Source organism: Drosophila mauritiana, chromosome 3R (assembly GCF_004382145.1).
Source record: "Drosophila mauritiana strain mau12 chromosome 3R, ASM438214v1, whole genome shotgun sequence".
Lineage (NCBI taxonomy): Eukaryota > Metazoa > Arthropoda > Insecta > Diptera > Drosophilidae > Drosophila > Drosophila mauritiana.
Window position 1 is genome coordinate 14,957,225 of NC_046670.1, and position 20,512 is coordinate 14,977,736.

General features: G+C 40.9%; 1 protein-coding gene across 4 annotated transcripts in view; it reads left to right on the forward strand.

Annotated features, from left to right (window-relative positions):
- The window catches only part of LOC117145931 (cadherin-87A), a 55,762-nt gene that overhangs the window by 22,149 nt on the left and 13,101 nt on the right, over nucleotides 1-20,512 (forward strand). For all 4 annotated transcript variants that reach the window (XM_033311804.1, XM_033311807.1, XM_033311805.1 and 1 more), the window contains one exon: nucleotides 8,673-8,702. The gene's annotated coding sequence lies outside the window, so the exon portion shown is untranslated. The remainder of the gene's footprint in view (nucleotides 1-8,672; nucleotides 8,703-20,512) is intronic.

Consider the following 20,512-nt stretch of genomic DNA (forward strand, 5'->3'; position numbering starts at 1 on the left):
AATTGTGGTAAATGTCGAAATTTTAAACTCCCCTACTACATATATAACATGAAATTGGTTACGAAAAATTCGTAAAAACTATATATTCAAGATTTTTTCCAAGAAAGACTCTCGTTTGTAGCCCATTTGTAATTGACCGAGCTTGCACCGCAATCCCAATGGTTTTCTTGTGTTTCAACCAATCGAAGAACACGAACGCTAATGGTCTAAGCTGCATCTGAATACACAGCAGTTGAAAGCAGAAAAATGACGATAGACTGGCGACAGGATGTCTGCAGTCTGCAGCAGGATTCCGTGTCTCTTTCTGTGTCTGTCCTTTCAACTGCATTGCCGCACTGCTGAACTTGAGTTGGGGCCTTGGTTTGAGCGGATTTCATTGTGTGCCGAGGGGCGAAGGGTTGGGTATGGGAATGGGAATGAGACCCAATACTGACGCCACAGATTCCCATGGCAGCCGAAAACGTCTCCCCGCTCCTGATCCTTCTAACGACTCTGTAGCCAGTTGCCAAATTTACTTCAATTTTTTATTTGCCGCCATGGCACGTAGAGCGTGCTAAATTTTCCGCACGCATTCTTCGTTTTATCTCTATCTCCCTAGCTCTACCTATATCGTTATATCTACGGAACTCGGCCCTATTCACGTATCTAATCCAACAATATACTGGTTTCGGCATATCCTGTAAATGGTGAATAATGCTATTTTGTATTACATATAATATTTCCATTCGCATTCATTGTAAAAACTAATAGGCTAATTGCGCATGAAATTCTCCTAATTGATAGCTTAATGTGATTTGTGATACATGATTAGATTCTTGATAGATTATTGATTGCACATAAAATTATGAGTTGAATGGTAAATTGCATACAAAGAAGTTACACATTTCGCACAAATGATAAGTTGGCGTTCAAATCAGATACATAAATGTGGTTTATGTGCTTTTGCAACACTACATACTCGCCTTTCGTGTTGTTGCCCAGATTGCATTTTTTTAATTAGAGGGTATTTCGGATTTTAAACCCAACGCAGTAGCTATCCTTTTTGTTCTCGATGAGTGCACTCCATTGCCGGTGGCTCGCTCGGCCCGTCTGGCAGTTTGCCAAAAAACTGTCAAAGCAACACGAGACAACGCCTCCTGCCGCCATCCAGATTTCTGCCCCTGGAAAGTCGAATGTCCTGCCGGAGGACAGGGAAAGGGACAGATACAGGGACAAGGACAGGGACAGGGACATGTGTGAATGCCAGGAGAAGCTCGCTATGAAAATTCTATACAAATAAAAATGCAATTCACACAAATGGACTTTTGTCCCCCTCGTTTCGCTGTAAAACACTGACAGGCGCATTGGGAATAGTCGGGGCTGCTGGCGGTGGAGGGTGTCAAAAAAAATCAGTGATAAACGTGAACAAGCGGCAAAGATTGAATTAGTTTGTCGGACTCTTTTTGGGTTTTGTCGGCAGGACCAAAGTGGACAAGTGAATCGAGTGAACAATGGGGTGGTGTAGGGATTGGAGTGCCGGGTGGGGGATACTCTTTGGGTGCCATAGTTCATTGTTGTACTCTCTGCCGCACTCGAATTTCCTGTCAAATGCATTTATTGATTTACTCCATAAATCTATTGTTTAATGGTTTCTACAAAATGCAGAAGGAGAAAACAATAAATGACAGCAAATCTATGACATGGCATCTAATTGAATTTTTGGCTGTCGCTCTAATGCTTAATCGAAAAAAGCCCGTCAAGTGTAAATTTTGTTTTTGATTACGCCAAAGCTATATATTTTTTTTTGTTTAATTTGACATGATTTAATTGTTGTGCTTCTGAAATAAATTTATTTTAAATGGCAAATATAATGAAATGAACTTGATAAATGTATAAAAATGAAACCATTTGTTTTGTTAGATAATTTAAACATTTTTTTGTTTTGGCCTAAACGGCAAAACAACTATTGAATTGTTCTGTAGTTTGTTTAAGCCCATAGTATTGCATTTGGCAATAAAAAGTTTGTACCCTAGTTGTCAATAATGGTTCGAGCAAACAATTTCGATTTCCGCAATCCCAACAACTTGACGATGATCACGTTTCATTGTTAGGACTGCAAATAGTTTAGTAATAAAAGGGATAAACTCAAAAACCCTTTAGCAGCCACAACAGAATTGCTAACAATGCAAAACAAGCTAAAACGATGGAAGGTCAGGTTTTGGGCACTTTTCCAGCAATATTCTGGGCAATTTTGTCGGAGTTGACAATTTGTTATTAAGCCATCCGCCCAGGGGGAGTGTATGTGTTATATGCCTGTTTCCATATTCATGAATTGCCTATCCTCAAGACAGAGGCACGTGCATCTCGATTATTTTGAATAATGACCATACTGCACGCATTCGCATTCGATCGAAGTGGGTGACAGCCTGACATGTTTCATAAATATTCAAAATGCATTTTGTGCAGCCTCCTCCGACATTGATGCTGATGCTGATGCGGATGCCGGTGATGTGCGCCATGTGGGCTCAGGCTGAGATATCATTTCCGAAAAATTCCACAGATTACTTCTCTTGTATGAATTCATAGCTCTTGAAACGAGCAAAAATAAGTAAGAATATTTTCTGGTCGAATGTATGGACTTTCGAATGCCTCTTTATGTTCTTGTACAAAAATATTTATATTTATTTATTATATTACGCTTTGTTGTACACAATTACCTTACTACCTTAGTATCTTTAATCCCTTAGATTAGGGTAGCTTGGACTTGAAGGATTTCTGATTTGGTTTAAGTTGTGACAAGCGTTTGACTTAGTTACCAACCTACATTAAGAATGCATATGCCTAGGCACACGATATTGAATGGGTAGCAGATGACTGCAGTTGGTCCTGTTCGGACTGACCATGACTGATGTGCTGCTGAAAACGTATTTATACAATTTATGCACTGCCCACACCAGAGGTCCTTGAGTGCCCAACTTGGCAAGTGGATTCTTCACTTTATGACCGGGACGAACTCAACAGCTTTACGGATGGACTGAAACTATTTCGAATCTATTTGGTAGCACGAGTGCTTCTTTGCTTATATCTCGAATTATTTATTTGTTTAGCAGCCAGCCGGCTCCTCTCGCAAATGGAACAAACGATGCTTGCGATGGCGCCTTATACTTTCGGGAGTAGCCATGGATGGTTGGATCAATTAGGCCGAAAGTCAACAGTTGTCAATTAAATGGAAATGTCTGGGAAATTGGGAGCACCGTTTTGTGGCCCCAAATAAACGTTAGAGTCAACTAATTGGGTCTTTAAAGCGTTTGAGTTTCTCGACGCGTTGAGAGGAATGAACTCAGGTGGCCACTCGAAGATTCTCATTAATTTCGGGGAATAAACTGCTAGACATTGATGGCCTGGCCAGGGGGATTGGCGGTGGAAGAGCAAGACATTCACCTTTAGCTAATCATCAAGAGAATACCCGTCTCCCCGTTCGTCCCGCCGTTCTGGAAAAAGTGTTTAATTACAGGGCACAGTAAATCCGCCAGCATATTGACCCAGCCAAGTGGAACGTGTCGAGTACGGTTAGTTAGAGCGAGTAAGCAGGTGCCTCAGCCTCCCTCTCACTCTCCGTCTCTAACGTTTAACCCTTTGACAAGCTCTCAGACTAAACGCAAAATAGCAGGAAAAAAAAAAGATCGAAAACAGCAAAGACAAATGAACAGATAGCAAATGTCATTAGTATTCAAGTTTGGTTTTGGGTTTGGGGCGAGGGTTAAACGAGAACTTCAGGGTGTTATCTATTCAGCCAATCTGGGGGTTCAAAAATGGGGTAGCGATAAAATTTGTTCGAGTGCCATTCTGATAATTGGAAAAATATCATTCCTAATCTTCTTTTTTAAGTGGAAACAAAATTCTTAAGAAAATGTGTAAATTTTGGTGCTTAAAGCTTTAAGTACCAACAGTTTCAGTTTTCGAAACCTGCAAGTTCGTCATTAAATTAGTAGTATTAAATTAGTTAGAATCCCCTAAGAATATGCAATTTAATGAAATCTCATTACTTACATAATTGAATCCCGATAGCATCTCCAAGTTCATTTAGATATTTATTTAATTATAACATCAAAGCGTACGCTGTTTGTTTACTACCATATATTTAAAATTGTTAAAGCAACCCTTTGCGACTGTGCACACTTCTTTGCCACCTTATGTTTGCTTTCGTCCTGGTCGTTGCCCGCTGTCCTGTGTCCTTTCGCCATCTGTGGGTCACACACGCATACGCAAGGAGCGTATTTGGCCCGGAGGAATGGATTTCGTGGGGTTGGGGCGCTGGAATCAGAGTGTTTTGGTGTGGCACTCATTGGTGCGTAGTCTGCCGTCGGCGACCTTTTGGCTGACTTTTCCACTTTGACGAAATTAAATCTGCAATGCTAAAATGATGATGGACGGACTTGTGTGTATGTGTGTGTGTGTGCGTATGTTACGCTCGAATGCCAATTGAAAAAGCGACCAGATGTGAGTGGATGGGGAACTTTGATGGGGATGACGCTTTTGTATAAGCTGAGAGTTTAGCATCAATCTTTATAAAATTTAAATTATTAATGTCAAATTGATTAAATAATATTTTTCGACTTACCTTAATCTTTAAACAATCCGGAAGCGATAGTCTTTCCTATCTAAATAAAAAGCTTGAACGTGTCAATAAAGTAGGTCAAAATGCGAACATACGTCTTTATTTTTAATAAGAATTAAACCAGAAAGCGTAAGATAAATAAATACAATATGTAATCAGTAAAAGATTATTAACAGCACTGCCATTTCCGGTGAAATTGAGAGAAGAAAGTAATAAGAAGTTTAGTCTCAATTAATTTGATAAAATGCCAAAGAGACATTTAAAATTTCGAATTAATTGACATGTATCCTTAAGGAGGATTATGTCATCAATGTTTAAGGTACAATTTATCTCAAAATACCCCAAATGCAAGTCTTAATTTCATATTTTACTTGCATTTGTGTATATCCAGCTGCTTTGTTCTTTTGCCTCAAGCGCCGACTAATGCAGACGTCCAGCATTTTAGTCCAATTCCATGCTCACATTCAACTCCAGATCAGAAGCTGTAAGGGAATCGGAGGAGCGAGGGAGTTACGGAATCAAACGCAGCGACCGAAGCAAAATCAGGGGCAACAACAACTGCACTGGCTTTAGAATGAAACACTTTAGTAATTGGTAGCTTATTTCCATCAGCAGGCGAAATGGCTTGCGGGGTCGGTGATTTCCAGTCCAGGGGACGAAGAACTAAAGGAAATGAAGGGACAGAGCCAGAAAAGAGGACCAGTGCTGGAGCCGGAGAGCCAGGACTAAAGCCGGAGCTAACGGCATCACGATTATGCACAAAAGCCCGACTGTCAAGCTTAATGTGAAATGTCGCACAAATGCAACATTTGCAAAAAGCGATAGGTTGGGCCAGCCCGGGGGTGTGGGGGGTGGTTGGAAAAATAAAATGGAAATGACACATCTTACACATGGCTTTAAGACAAGGTTATATTGTGTGCTCTTTTGGGCGCCCAAACTTCACTCCCCACGCAAATACGCATAGATACTCGCATATAAATATGTATATATATATCTGGTTCTAACAATCTCCTGCTGGCTTATATATGTATGGTGTCTAGCTGCTCATGGGTGTCTCCCAAAGGACAGTTAGTCCAGGAAAAGCGAGTAGGTACAGGAGCCATGGTGAAAAGAAAGCGGAAAAAAAGGTTCCTACTTTGACATAATTAAACGCATTTGAAAGATGAAGATGTCGCCCTCGTCGCAAATGGGAAGAACAGGAGGAACAGGAGCAAGATGAAGAAGTTGATGGTGACAGCTGCACCCCAATCCAGGCGCCACCTTTTGAGCCTGATTCATGACATGGCCATGTATAGGCGAAGGTGTGGCAATCTGCCACCTCAGTAACCTTACACCCCCACCCACCGGCCGTCGCATCGCACTGATGATGAAGCTGATTATGTTTGGCTCTGTGGCTACGTCCTATCTTCCGCCTCTTTTGGCCATATCCTCGTCTTGAATTTTTTACTTGGCCCTCTGAAGAAGATGAAGTGCTCTTGGTCTATCAATATTACACTGAAATATATTAAGGTGGCAATAAACTAATGTGACGGTAAATATGGAAGCAAGAATTAAAAAAGCAATCTATAATATGCTACTTGCTGTGTTTTAAATGAAGTTTACCACACTTAAATCTTACATTTTACCACACTATTTTTCGCAGTGTCTCTCTGCAGATAGCAATATTCCCTGAGCAACAGCATATACTCCGCGCCTCACCTGTGCAGCAAGTTGCAAAGATTTGTGCGGCATTCGAGGCATTTTATTTGAGTTATTTAGTTGGTCGGCTGATGATATTTACCACCATCCCCCACCCCCATCCCCCTCGATCGTTCTGGTTCCACTTGCCATTGCTGCTGGCATTTTATGGCTGCCATTTCTCTTATTTAAGGTGCGAGCGCATCAGCCATGCCACCATTCCGGTTCTTTTCCTTCGGCTTCAACAGCTCGTTGTTGTGGTTGCTGCTGCGGTTGATGTTGTTGCTGTTGTTGTTGTTAAATCCATAAATTATGCAGACATTTAGCAGCAGCCACGAGGCCGAGGAAAATTACGTATACGCCGCGTGTTCGCCGCTTGTCCGTTCATAATTTAAGTTTTTCCCGCTTTCGGCAGTTTGCTCTTGTTGCCTGCCACCATTCCCATTGCCGTTGTCTTTTCGGCTAGCTGATGTTGTTCTTGTTTGTCAACATGTCTCAGGGTGTTGGCAGCATTTTATTATTGCTGCGGTTGTTCCTGTTGTTGAATCTATATTTCTGGGTGCGATTGTGTGTGTGTGTGTGTCTTTATCTGTGTACCGCCTGCGGCCATGGTGATAACTCTGATGACGTTGATGAAAAACTTTTGATTGATGTGGTGGCAAAAACTTCATGTTTGTCATTAGGCGTAACTAGAGGATGACGTGGATGCTAGGTAAAGTGGGCCAAAGGGGAAGCTAAAGGGTTTCCTTTTGGGTTGTGTTTTTGGGGCCATATCGACGAGCTGCGGGCGAAGAAGTCAACTTTTTGGCATAACAAACGACAGTCGGCAAAAAGTTCGTTCACCACGCGCGTCTGTGGATGCAGCACTCGAAGGCTTCTGCACAAAGTTTTGTTTATTAATTAATTGAGGGCTCGTGCATGTGAGTAGTTCGAAAAGAGTTGCTACCATCCAGCGCAAAAGTTTCTGAGATTCTCAGCCCATATGGTTTCTGGTGCAGATTCATTAAGTACTATTTTCGTACAGCAAATCAGACCATCAATATATACTAAAGATTGGGGTTTTCTCACATATTGGAATTTGACAGCTAATGATGGTAATAATGTTAGCTGGATTTTAGTAACAACAGAGAATGGGAAGCTGTCTATCAAAGCATAGATATACTAGAATGATGATGCAATTAAACCTTGACATGAAATCAGTTACCAATCCAACTATTCACGAACTAACCTGCATGTTTGGCAATGGCAACCTTGGCAACGCCTAACGAGATGTACTCAGTTCCTGTTGGCTGGGTACCCTTATTTGGAGCTGCGGCTGCAACTATAGTTTTACCTGGGGCCCTTAGCTATACCAGGCCAGTACCAGTACACCTGTAGACCCGGTCTGCATCCTACAAGTCGTAGCCATTCATTACGGCGTGTTTGCCTTTGCCTAGTTGTAACCAACAATGCCACACTTTTCCCCACTTCGTAGTTCTTCTTTCTGCCCGTTTTTTTTTGTTGTAGTTCTACTTTTTTCCATAGCCTTTTCCTCTTTCCTCATCTCTAACGCCGTTTTGTTGGGTACTTTTTAAACTTTTCTCGTTATTTTTGCACATTCGCTTGGGTTTTATGGGCACTGCTACACTAATTACCTTGTTTTTCGGAGAATTAACTTTTCGATTACTGTTGCCACAGTTTGTTACCGCTGCCAAGAAGAAGAAACTTACAAGTGCAGTTTTTAGAATGGAAAAAACAAAAAAAAATATCGAAGGAGGGACGTTGGTTGAAGGGTCGAGGAATTGTATAACGAGTAAATTGTTTCTCGGATAGCCCCTCTGAATGCCGCACATTTTTCAAAAAATTATGGAAATATGCTAAAACGCACTGGAGAGCAGCAAATCACAGACAGAAATTGTGGCTGCAAATTTTGCGGTTTGGCAGTTTGAAAGCCCACAATCGCCCCCCAGCTGCCCTGTGGCCTATGGAAACCCCTCTTTTTATTCACACTTTCATGGGGGGCAGTAAATTGGGGTCGACCTTGTTAAGTTGAAGTTGATTTTTTTCAGAATGTGCCACAATATATATGCCCCCACTTGAGTACACATAATACACATATGCATAGTTTAATAAAAATTCGTATGTATATAAACACCATTTAGTAATGTACCTTCTATAAATTGTATTGAATAGGGTATTCTTTAAGGCATAATTAGTAATAATTGCATTTTCTTAATGGCTAATTACAGCTCTGAAATTAAAATCTTATAAAAGATATACTTCTAAAGTAGTTTTAAAGTTTTTCAAGCAGTGCTTCGACTTCAAACTTTTTCACTTGCGAACTTGTTATTTTCTCAAACTTGCAACTTTTTAATGAAACTGCAATTTACTAATTAAATCATTTTTTGTTTTCTTTCAGCATCAACAAGAGTGATAATCAGTATTAAAGGTAAGAGTAATTTTGTTTGTGTTATAAATGTAAATTAGAAAATAATACATCTTACCATTAGTTTTCTTAATTAAATTCCCATTAACTTTTTGCAAAATAAAGGCTTCCTTTCTTATTAAAGCATATTTGCTTTCATTAATTTCATGATGTGTTTGCCTGAGTGCACTGTTATGTACTAAGGGTTGTTTTAATTGAAGAAATATCCCCAATGACGCATTAAGCCCCGGGCGGTAATCTAAAAACTACGAACTGTAATCAGGTTACAAAAATTTGGCAAATGGAGAAAAATGAAATATTTTCTCTTTAATACAGGAATTCCTGAAGGAGTCCTTACATTTTATTAAAATATGTAACTGCCAATAGCCATTCTCAAAGTTAACACACAAATGCAAGCATTTCAATCTCCCAGTCAGCGTTTTCCATTCACTCAGTCATCTTACTTCAATCTAAGCGGTCAGCGAAGCTTATTTCATTCATTTTTTCAGCTCCTCTGAAATGGGGAACATCTTCATGAAGTTAATTACTAGGAAATGCTGCAGTGATTTTTGCTCGGAAGCGACGCGCCCCGAAACTGGCCATCGTCTCCAGATGCTCCTCGGACTGCTGACCGTCGTTTACATTTTTCTTGAGCATTTTCCCTTTTGCCATTTTCAAATGTAATTACATTTCATTTTTCTCGCTTCGCATCTTTCGGTCGTTTCATCTCTCTTCAGATCCCCGGATCTCCGAGGACCCGGAGTCGTTCATTATCCGGCTCTGTCCATAACATTTTGTTGCACAGTCGTCGCTAATCTTGGTCGACAAGTTCCTCTGTCCCATCTACATCCCCAACCCGATCTCCATTCTGCTCCTTTTCATTTCCCCGGGCTATCTGTCCCTGCTTCTTGGCGACTGTTTAAATGTCAGTTAAAATCCCATAAATTCTCCTTAAATGACTTCTGTCTGCCGCAATTTCGTTAGCCAGTACTGCTGACCCTGGCTACATTCGGTTCGGATATGGGCAAAATGGCCAAGACGAATGGCCAAGAAGAATTGCAGTTGGCTGCGGGGCTGAAAGATGTTCTGAATTAACTCTAAGAGGCGGCAAATCACACAAAAACTTGTAGTCTCCCCGTAACTTAAGCTTTAATTCATTCTTAACTGAGCGATAAGATGGCGCTTTTCTTCATTCGTCTTACTTGGCCAAGAATCAGTTGGCCAAGTGAAATAGCAAATACGGGATTTCTTTGGCTTTCAGCAAGTCCAATGACGCAACAACATGCAAGTTGCAACTAACAACTTGCAACTTGTGCAATTGGTTCAATAAACTCATTAAACGCTTTCAACTTTCTGTTTCTCGTTTTAACAAAGTTTTTTTTTTTTTGTTTTTGTTCCTTCCCTTTTCTTTGTACTTGGCTCAAACTTTTCTGGGCAGAAATGGCGGTCATTCGGTCGCCTTTTGGCTCGTTTTCAACTTGTCGCATTATCCCTTTTATTGTCGTCGACATTTGCAACGCATTATCCTTGGCAGCTATTTCTGTTTTGGCTTTTCTTTTTTTTGCTGAATGGAAGATTCTCTTTAATTTTTTTTTTAACATTTTGTATACTATGCCAGTGGCTATGGTTTCATAACTCTGTTGGGCAGTTTGACTAATGTGCGGCATAAAAAATGAATCAGTGCAATGGGATTGCGTCAAAGTGAATTTTAAATCCATTTAAAACAGGCACATAGTTAATTCAATGTAACTGGATTTGAATGCAATTGTGTCAAGTATAGTTAAATTAAATAGGTTTTTGTTCGATTACATTGTACTTGTTTTAAGGGTGAATAACTGATAACTGTTCCAATTTTTCAGCTGTTCTATCGAAGTGGAATGTACATAAACCATTCTATGATCTCTTTGGCACTTGTGCCCATTCCTTGCCAATAAATATTTGGCCCAGAGAGCATTTAACTTATTTGCCTATTTCTGGCTGACTGGCTGGCTTTGTTCCTTCTCCTTGGGCTCCTTGCCAAACAGGCGGCGGCAAACAATAAATTTTGTGTGCGGAATTTAAGCGCGGCCACATTTTAATTTGTGGCAGCAACAGCCTGCGGCAGGAGTAGCAGTAGTAGCAAGAGAATCGGTTTTGCTATATGAAAAAGCCACCGGCAGCAGCCGATTCCATGCCTCAGCCTAACACCTTGGCACTGCCCCACTCCTCCTTCAATTTTGCGGAAAAGCCGCAGCATTCATCGCTGCCTGGCTGCGGCTACAGCCTCAACCATAACTATGATAACGAGTGGCTCAGACGGGGGATTTCGGAGTAAATGGTGGAGCTGGGGGAATGTCAATTTATTTGTTGTGCCACCAACCGCAGCTAGCTGACTGGCTGGCTGGGTTTTCCTTGTGTTGTGATTCTTTTGGAGGTTTTGCCAATTTGTCGGCTTCCTATTTTTTTTTTTTTTTTGGCTTTTGCATATTTTTTCCCCCTTAATACTAGCGGCGTGGAAATTCTTTATGAAAACTTTGTTTACAACAATCAACTCGAAGTCACCGTGCCCCATCGTAGCCCCGCGCGCACTTGCACTTACTCCTTACAGTATTGAGTTGACAATATTTTTAATAGAAACTCTGTCTGCCAGGCCAACTTTTCCCTTACTGACTTGATGGGTGGAGGGAGGCAGATCCACCAAGTTGGAACTCTCGCTTCGGCTTGTGTTTGTGTTTCAATTTGTGTGCCTTTTATAGAATTATGCACTTTTACCAGCTTGCCTCGAGATGCTCGAGTTGGGCAACAATTTGGAGCCAATTGAGTTGCAACTTTTCAGTTCCTTCTATTCTCTTTTCTGGAGAAAGCATATTCGATGGTATACCATCACAGAATCAGAATATCCTTAATATGAAATGATTAATTTAAAATATACTTATGAAAACATGTTTCATTTGGCAATGAAAATTGCTTTTCGATGTTGCAGGAAAATCGAAATCCCTTTTCAAACCAAATTTCTTGAATTTCTTGAATTGTGTGTGCACACAACCAACATCCTAATAAATCTCCTTTTAATTATCTAATTCGCTTTTGTAATTTGCCCAACTAATTTGCAATGCTAATCCCTAGGCAACTGCACTTCCGAATCGGATTTTAACTCTGATTCCGATTCCATTTCCATTTGCCGTAAAAAGCATTTGGAATTTGTTTTACTTTTCCTTCATCCATTCACATGTACACTTGTGTTCCCCCCATTTGGCAGTCCATAAAGAGTTCTGGCCACGTCCTTTCCCTTTAGGCCATTAATTTCTGGCTAAGTCAGGGGGTAAATGGTGTTGGTAAAGAGCTGGCCGGGTGGGAGTCCTGCGGCCAAAGCAATACCATCATCCATCGAAGGCCATAAAAGTTGGAATGCGAATGAGAACGAAATGTTTTACTCGCAATTTGCGCCGTGTTTTTGTCTCATTAAAAGCTGTCAATTGTTCGTCATTGTAATTAAACAAGGCTTTTAAATTTCTGTGGGCTTACTTACTCCCAGTGCAGAATGCACACAATCCAATTCGCAATTTAAGGAATTTCATTCTGGTTGACAATAAAGTTTTGCCACTTTTGTTCAACACATCTTCTTATATGGCCTCTGGCAATTTGTAGTCCTTCTTATATAATTTTTATTGCACAAGAGAGGGAGGGGCGAATCCTTGGCGCCGAAAGCGTGTAATAAAGCTCAGTAGATATATGTACAATGTATATATATTATATACGGGGTGATCTTCTTTTTCTCCTTCCTGGTGGCTTGGTCAGTAAGCAGCAGTGGGCTTTGCTGTTCGGGGACTGCAGTCACTGCTGCACTGCCGATTATTAAGGGACAAAGGAAGAGTTCGTCCTGGGAGTCCTTTTTCCGCAGCGTCATTGCCTATGATAAATGGCTGGGAAATAAGGAATGAAGAAAAGAAAAGAAACGAAGACTATTTGCTTCAGTGATATAATTGAAATTAAAGTAACAGTTATTCAGCACTCAGACATTCAGTTAATATGATAAGTTTGTTCTTTTATTTAAATAAGTATGTAAAAATATATCAAATATTTTCATAGCTAAATATAGCGTTTAATGATAATGCTTCTTTTAGCCTTGCAATCTCAATAAAACAAGCTAGCTTAGACTCTCATAAGCTGATCATAAAGGCATCAACTGATATAAGGCAAATTCAAATAATACCCCACAGAGTAAGAGGCTAATAAAAGCTAAGAATATTCATGGAAAATAGTCTCATGCCCATCCATCGTGAACTTAGTGATGCTCTTCCTGCTTTTGCCACCCATCATCCTGCTCCAAAAGAGGGCTTAATGCATTATGAGCCTTTTGGCCTTTTGTGCTGCTGGCTGCTCTTCCACTTGAGTTGTGTCAATCCCCGGCTAAGACTCTGTTGCCACAATCAAGTTCATTGGCCAAATCCAACCACAGACACACACACACACACACAGACAGGAAAAAGGCAGATGGGGATGGGCACGGACTTATTGTGGAGTATCTATAAAAGTCATTAGACTTAAAGTTTTTACAGTTCCTTTTCCACCCACAAAGGTGCAAACGACTTGAGGTTAACCTGAAGTGATTCGGTTGCGAATTTTCGCACCCTGCCCATCATCCACTTGCCATCTTGCAGCAATTTTTATTGTTTGCGGAAAGAGGAGTCGAGGGAAAGAAACAGGACAAAGGAGGCCGAAGGAAATAGAAGTTGCTGCAAGGACATATGGGAAAAGCATGTGAGCAACTCGATAAATCAATATTTGAGTGTGTCTGTCCTATGCCCTCAGCAGTATCCCCCGCTCCCCCATCCTACAGCAAATGCAATTGTCTCTGAAGAGGGGTTCTAAAGAGAGTTGGTTGGAAGCAGCCGAGATTGGTTGGAGGCAACTTGAATTCTGGACGCAGGATGAGACCCTCGAAGAGGAGCAGGAGTCGTCTGCTGCTGGCTGCTGAGCCCGTGGTATTTGAGGAAATGGCAGATGAATGTGCTTTTAAAGCGCTTTAAATGCCGCGCGTTGAGTGAAAGCCAAAAAAACATAAAAAACAAGGAGCCTTGGCTCTCCACAAAATCCGAAAAGGGACGTAACGCTCGCATCGATACTCGTATATATGGAGTGAACACCGCATATTTTTTTTTGGAATGTCTGATGGGGGGCGAGAGATGATTGCAGGGTGAAGCTGGAGCTGGAGAATGAAGATGGCCACCATGCACTTTTTTCGCTCATAAAATATTTCAATATTGTTACAGATTTTTTCATCTCGCTGTTGGCGGATTTTGTCATTATTTGCGTATTTGTTGCGCATATTTCATTGTTTTTTCAAGCACTGTGTCAACTTTAAACAAGATGCAGCGAAAAATAAAATAATCGAAGGCTTAACAGCAAACCAGTTCTTACTCTTTACATAAGCTCTGCACACTTTTTGTGCAAATTAAATCAAGTTGGAATACACAAAAAATGCGCGTATGGCGCATCAAAAAACATAGAATCAATATAGAAACGTATTAAAATTGTATGTAAATCCGTATGGCTGTGTATTTGGATTTGGTGGGCACTAATGCCAATAGGGTTGCAGCTCGCAAGGCTGTTCAAGTGGAGAGCCCCCAAATGTGTGCTACAAATAATCTGTTTCTGTTACTGCCCCCGCCCCTCCCCCCATCGTGGCGTTTTGCGCAACACATTTACATTTGCATTAAATTTCAATTCGTAGAGAGCGACGAGGAGCGATCTCCGCCCGCTTTACCAGGGAATTTATAACTAAATCCCCGGCATAAGCAGCTCAAATCCAACGGCATTTGCCATGTTGGCCCCATACCCATTCTGCAGCCACTGGGATGCCAGCCCATTGATGCCCACAAAGGAAGTCAGTCGTTGGTGGAGGGCCCATTGGTGGCCATATGTTGACTGGTGGCTGCAAATCCGCCGTAATTTGAATAGGACTACAAGCGGCCGAATAAAATTCGATTCACATCCCCTGGAATCTATTAAACGGCTCCTAAAAGGGTTCATCCGTGTATTTCGAAATGAAAAACATTTATTTTATTATTACAACATAATTTGTTGCAATTGCGAAGTATTTATACATATATATCTTAATACCATAAACCAGGGCATAATCTTCACTAGCAACAAATGATATGTAAATTCTCTGCTCTTAATTGGAGTTGATGTATAAGTTACCTCCTTTGCAAATGCCGGTCATAATTAAAGCGTTTATTTCAACCGCATATTTGTTCATCATTTTTATTTTATTTTATTTTTTTCTTTGGAAAAGATTTACATTTTCCTGTTTTTTACCGACAAGTTTGGCTCAGTTAACCAGTATTTGCCGTAGATTTGTTCGGCTTTATGCAGTAACAAATCAATTTTCAAATTGATACATTACATTCGTGTGTGTGTGTGTGTGTGTGTGTGTAACATAAATCATGTATTTTATGTGCATTTGTTTCAGTTTCCCCCAAAAATACTATGTTTCATCTAGGGCGTGCTGTGCGCAATATTATTTTGACCCTTGTCTTTTTTTTTTTTTTTGATAAGTGCACTTCACGTTCAAGGCGACGTACGTGTGTCCATTTAGCTTCGCATGTATCGTATATATATGTGTATGTATATATGTACGTTTCTATATCACATGAGCAGTAAAATATATAAAAGTGGTATAAGTGCTCCCTGAAATCACTTCCAAGCTTGACGTTACCAGAGCCCCTCCTCCAGCTTTCTCCACATCACTTCCTTCCACTTGCACTCTGGTCTTCACTTTGTCGTCTTCTTTTTCGAAAATCCTCGTCATCGTCGTCTCTATAAGGCACCCTTCCCTACACTTCGCCCATCGTTGGCTTGTTGTTATTGTTTGTTAATGTATAGTTCTGCTTACTGCTATTTTTCGTTGCTATTTTTACTTAGATGCTGTAAGTATGTATTTTTATTTTGCTCACGTAATAACGATAATAACGCTTATTTCTTTCATTTCTTTATACTTTTTGCCAACCACTTCCGAGGTCCCCTCTTCCGTTGTTTTTTCGTTATATTTTTTCGGGTGACGAGATGTATGAGGAGCTGGCAGGGCAAGTTGTCGTCGGGAGTTCTTGTTGCTACTGTGGATGCTGCTACTGTCATGTAATTCTCTTAGAGCTTTAGTAGCATAATATTTATTGTGAAATTTTGTGCAGGGTATGTGGTACAAATTGTGGGGTATATGAGCTAATTCAAAATTGCAGTAATGGGAGCACATAAGATGGAACTGTTTGATACTTAGAATTCCTAATGCTGGCATCTGTTATATTCATTCTACTATAGTTTGCAATTGATGCTTTTAAAAGGTCCTAAATTCATTTGGGTAAAATATATGTTTTACATAATCTGTGGTTGTTATCGTTTACCGGATGGCTAAAAATAAACTGTTGAATTTCTTACATTTCTTACATTCACTAGGTATCCACTAGTCGTATACGCAATATGCCTTTCTTCTTGACGCTTTGAAGCATCAAATGCGCTTAACTGTTTCACTCTGCCAATCTTTTCGTCGTACTTTTCCTATTGTGACGTACATGGGGGGAAATGGAAAGATAAATGGGATAAAAGCAAATCAGACAAATTGATAAAAAGTCACAAAATAAAGTCAAAGCAAATCACAATAACAGTCACACAAACACGAAGCCACGAGGAAACTGATAGAACTCCGTGTCTTGAATAAAAGTTATTGTTATTCCGGCGGACTTAGTTTTTTGCCTTAATTCATGTTTGCTTTCTTTCTGGTTGCTTTGTTTACTTGTTTATATATGTATTATGCGAAGATTCGATTTATGGAGTGATGGTCACGTCGTGACTTTCAGTAGATAAAAACTACGTGATTTCTCGTCTGACCTTGACCAAATCAGGCGGTAAAAGCTTACTTGGAAAATGTAGGATTTCTAAAGAATCGGCTGAGTTAAAGAAGAAAATAAAATTATGAAATGGAAAAACTCTTATTGCACTGCATTGCACTCATACCATTAATATGCCTACTACATACATATGTACACGTTGTCATTTTCAAATTATCTTCCAGCTCAACTACATATTGCAAATGCCCAATGCCAATTAATCTGAACTAATTGACTAGAGTTCAAAACTAATTGTTTTAAGCAGGGTGATGGACTGATTTAATTAAGTTTATGTTCGATGTAAGCCATGTTTTTCTGGGCCCCATCTTCATGACTTTCTTTGTGTATGTTACGATAATTACGCAGTCGTTGTCAGGCATAATTGAACTGCAGACTGCAGCCAGGAAAATGCACAAGATACATATCTGCACACGCACATACAGATGTGTACATCTGTAAGATACATACGTACTTTACCCACCACGTCACTTGTGGCATGTTTGCATTTGCCATTTCAGGCGCATTAGGGGCAATTAAATACTGATGTCTTTCAGCCAGTTTGTGTAATGCAACGTTTGATGTTTGCTCCTCGATGTGTTCGATGCGGAGTGAAAAGTAGCGGGCCTTGCAATTATGTGGGTGGCATTTGGGGCACGTACAACAAACAATACCGTTAAATATAAAATACTTATCAGCTTTTGCTCTCACCTGTGCTGTGCTCGGTGAAGAGGGAGCTTTGGAAAATCCTGCCTGGCCTGGCGTGGCCTGGCCTGGCCCTAAGTAGTCATCATCAGTCATGCGTGCGCAGATATTTTAAGTGCTTTCTCCCGGAACGTGCCCCAAGTCCTCCTGCCTCCAGCTCCATTCCAGGACAGCTTATATATTCAGGCGAACGGCCAGAGCTCCATAGCTTCAGGTACTATATTATAATAGCTGTGCTTATGGCATAGGCCGCCGTACGGCTGGCATTGCAGTCGCCCGCCACCAACTAAACCCGACCAACCCAACCGAACCCAACCCACGGATTGCCCATCCATGCTGCAATGCCTGGTTTAAGGGCCATAATGAATGGCCACTTGAAGCGCGCGAGGGGGTAAACTCGAAGGGAAATTGTCGGGTGGTGGCGTTTGGCCAACTGCAATCGAGATGATAGCAGTCGATTATCGACGAGGCAAGGGAAATATAATGCGATTACGGTTCAGGAGCCGAGCAAAATTGTCCATATTCGAGGCTAGTAATTACACCTGTGGTTCCTAGTGCTAGAATTATATCAAGTTGAAGGTGTGCAAGTAATAGAATATTTGTTGAATTGCTTTAAACTCCATTGTAATAAGTACACATACTTGGTATTGTATGTTATGGTATTATGATTAAAACTTTACTCATATTTAGTTACTTTGCTTCCCTTGGGCTAAATTGTATTTGGTGAAACTTAGCACACAAGCAGGTCCTGATGCAACTACTACAGAGGCTTTAATGCACAGTACATTTGATCTCATATGCATTATAAATCCATTGCATTAATGGCATGACTCTTGCTTGTTGTTGCCCATGTCCCAGTTGTTCCTTCGAGCATTGTTGCTTCAGTGGCTATAGTGTTGTTCAAATTGTTGGTGTTTTGGATTTGGTTGTGTGTTTGGTAACAGGTTGGCTTCCACTGTTGCCATCGTCGCAGCCATTGCTGGGTGCGCTGTGCTGATAATGGTATTGCTATTAAAGTGGAGCAGGGCGGAGTAGAGCTGGGAAAATCTCAAAACAAAGCACCGAAAATCTAGACGCCACATCATTTCCAACCTCGCACTCCTGCGGCCCACCGCTTTTACCCCAAGAGAACAATGAGTTTAGAGCAAATACAGAAAATAAGGAAAAATTTCTGTTGTTCTTTGAGGGAAAACACGCTGCATTAGAGCCTGACGGAAAACAAACAAACAATTAACCCTGTGGTGTCAACCGGGTTCCGATAAACAGACTTTAAAGTTGATGGTATTAAAGAGAGAAGTGCACGGGAAGGTGTTTTAAAGTTATGAATTTCTGAAGAACTTCGACATAAACAAGTCAAGTAAATGACATTTTCGCAATGTCTTTTGAACAAGAATATTTTCTACAAGAATATTTCCAAATTTTCATTTAAGTTATTACAAATAATGGAAGCTGAGATGATTTCATTCGATGGAAAAACGATTCAAATGAATAAGAATTTCCATTACTTTGTATAGCCTTTAGTAGGTTAAGTCTGCGTGGCAATATTTTCAAGGTCAGGCCAACTAATACATTACGGGTCATTTATTTGAAATGCTCTCATCTGGGCCGCTGTACCCCCGCACTCTGGCCGCCAAGGAGCAGAATCCCTCGAAGCTGATTGTCAAGTGTATGAAATATATCAAAACATTTGGCTGTGTTTGACAAGCAGTCAAACTCCTTGAGCGACCGCTCGTCAAGTGCTGGGAAATCTGCCTCTCGACGGCACTTTCCGCTCAGTCCCCACCCCCAAAAACCCCCTCTATTTTCCGCACGAAAGAGGGGAACAAAAAAAGGAAGGCAAAAAATAAGAGGAATTCAGAAGAAATTTCATTTCCTGATGCTCAACTGGAAACGATGGCGTGGTGATGGTCGGAACCCAACTCCAAAAGCTCTCAGCGGCTCTCGACCCCCGAGCTGTACTCATTTGGCTTTAACATAAAACCAATTTAAACTTGGCCAAGTGGGCGGATGGGTTTTGCCCGGTGGAGGACTGTTTAACGTTCCTCAATATGCAGACAGACAATAACAAACTACCGCGCCAAGCTTCTACTTTGGCTGGAAAACGAGAAAGAAAACCATTTTAATTTCATTTCAGAGCCGTAATTTTAAGTTCGACATACCACCTGTCCTTGCCGATGGAGTGCCGACTATGGCAGTGGGTGTGTGTTTGGGTGGGCGTGGACGGGGGCGTACTGCCACTTAATACTCGTGGGAAAAACAACAATGGTAATCCCGCCGAAAAGAAAAATGTACAAAAAAAACACAACTGAGGCGCCAAGGCAAACAGCTAAAGAAGAAACTTGATAATAACTCGAACTCGAACTCGCTTGCTTCCTGGCTTTGTTCCTTAAGACCCGAAGTTTTCGGAGGCGGCAGCCACGCCCCCGCTGAAAGATGCGGATGTGGCACGTTTGCCCCCAAACCCCCGCTCTCTCATCCCGTTTGTCTTTCATAATTGTGGGGGATTGTGGAAATTAAGCGACTCGCTCATAATAAAAACCAGCATCCTCGACGATAACGATTAAGGCAACAGATTTATAGACACACACGTGTTTCCATATAAGTATGTGGGGTTATGATATAAGATTGTGTGTGTGCGTGTGTGTGTGTATGTATGCTTGCCCCAACAGGTGCCAGGACTCGTCGTGTTTTCCCTTCGTAGCAAAGGCCCCACATCCAATCCCCTTCTTAGTTAAGTGCAAGTGCAATTTAAATTCCAAATTTGTTAAACTGTCACAAGTGTTTTGAATACGAAATGAGGAAGTCGCGCCGGAGGACAGCACGTTGTGTCACCATAATTTTCGGTTCAAGGTTCGATTTTCTTAATATAAAAATATGAAAAAAGCTATACTAAATGATGAACCATTTTCAAATCATTCAATGCGCTTTTTAAAATATATTTCTAACTATAAAATATAAGTGTATAAAAACATTCAGTGTATGATAACGCTTTGAAAGGCAGGCACACTTTTGTGAGGTGCTAAGACCTATACTTTCGAAACGTACCTTCCTCGGCTTATATGGATTGTGTTGGGCCGGGCTAGGCATAATTATACAGCGCAAATCTGTGAAACTGTGAGGGGGGCGATGAGCGATGCGAGGTGGCACGAAACGAGAGTTGGAAAGTGGGGTGGGGGAGGGGGAGGGGGCGTGGCAAGTCAGGTGAATGTGAAAATTGCTTAGCAAAAATAACAAAAACAAACCAGAAGAAAGACGAAACTTTGACTT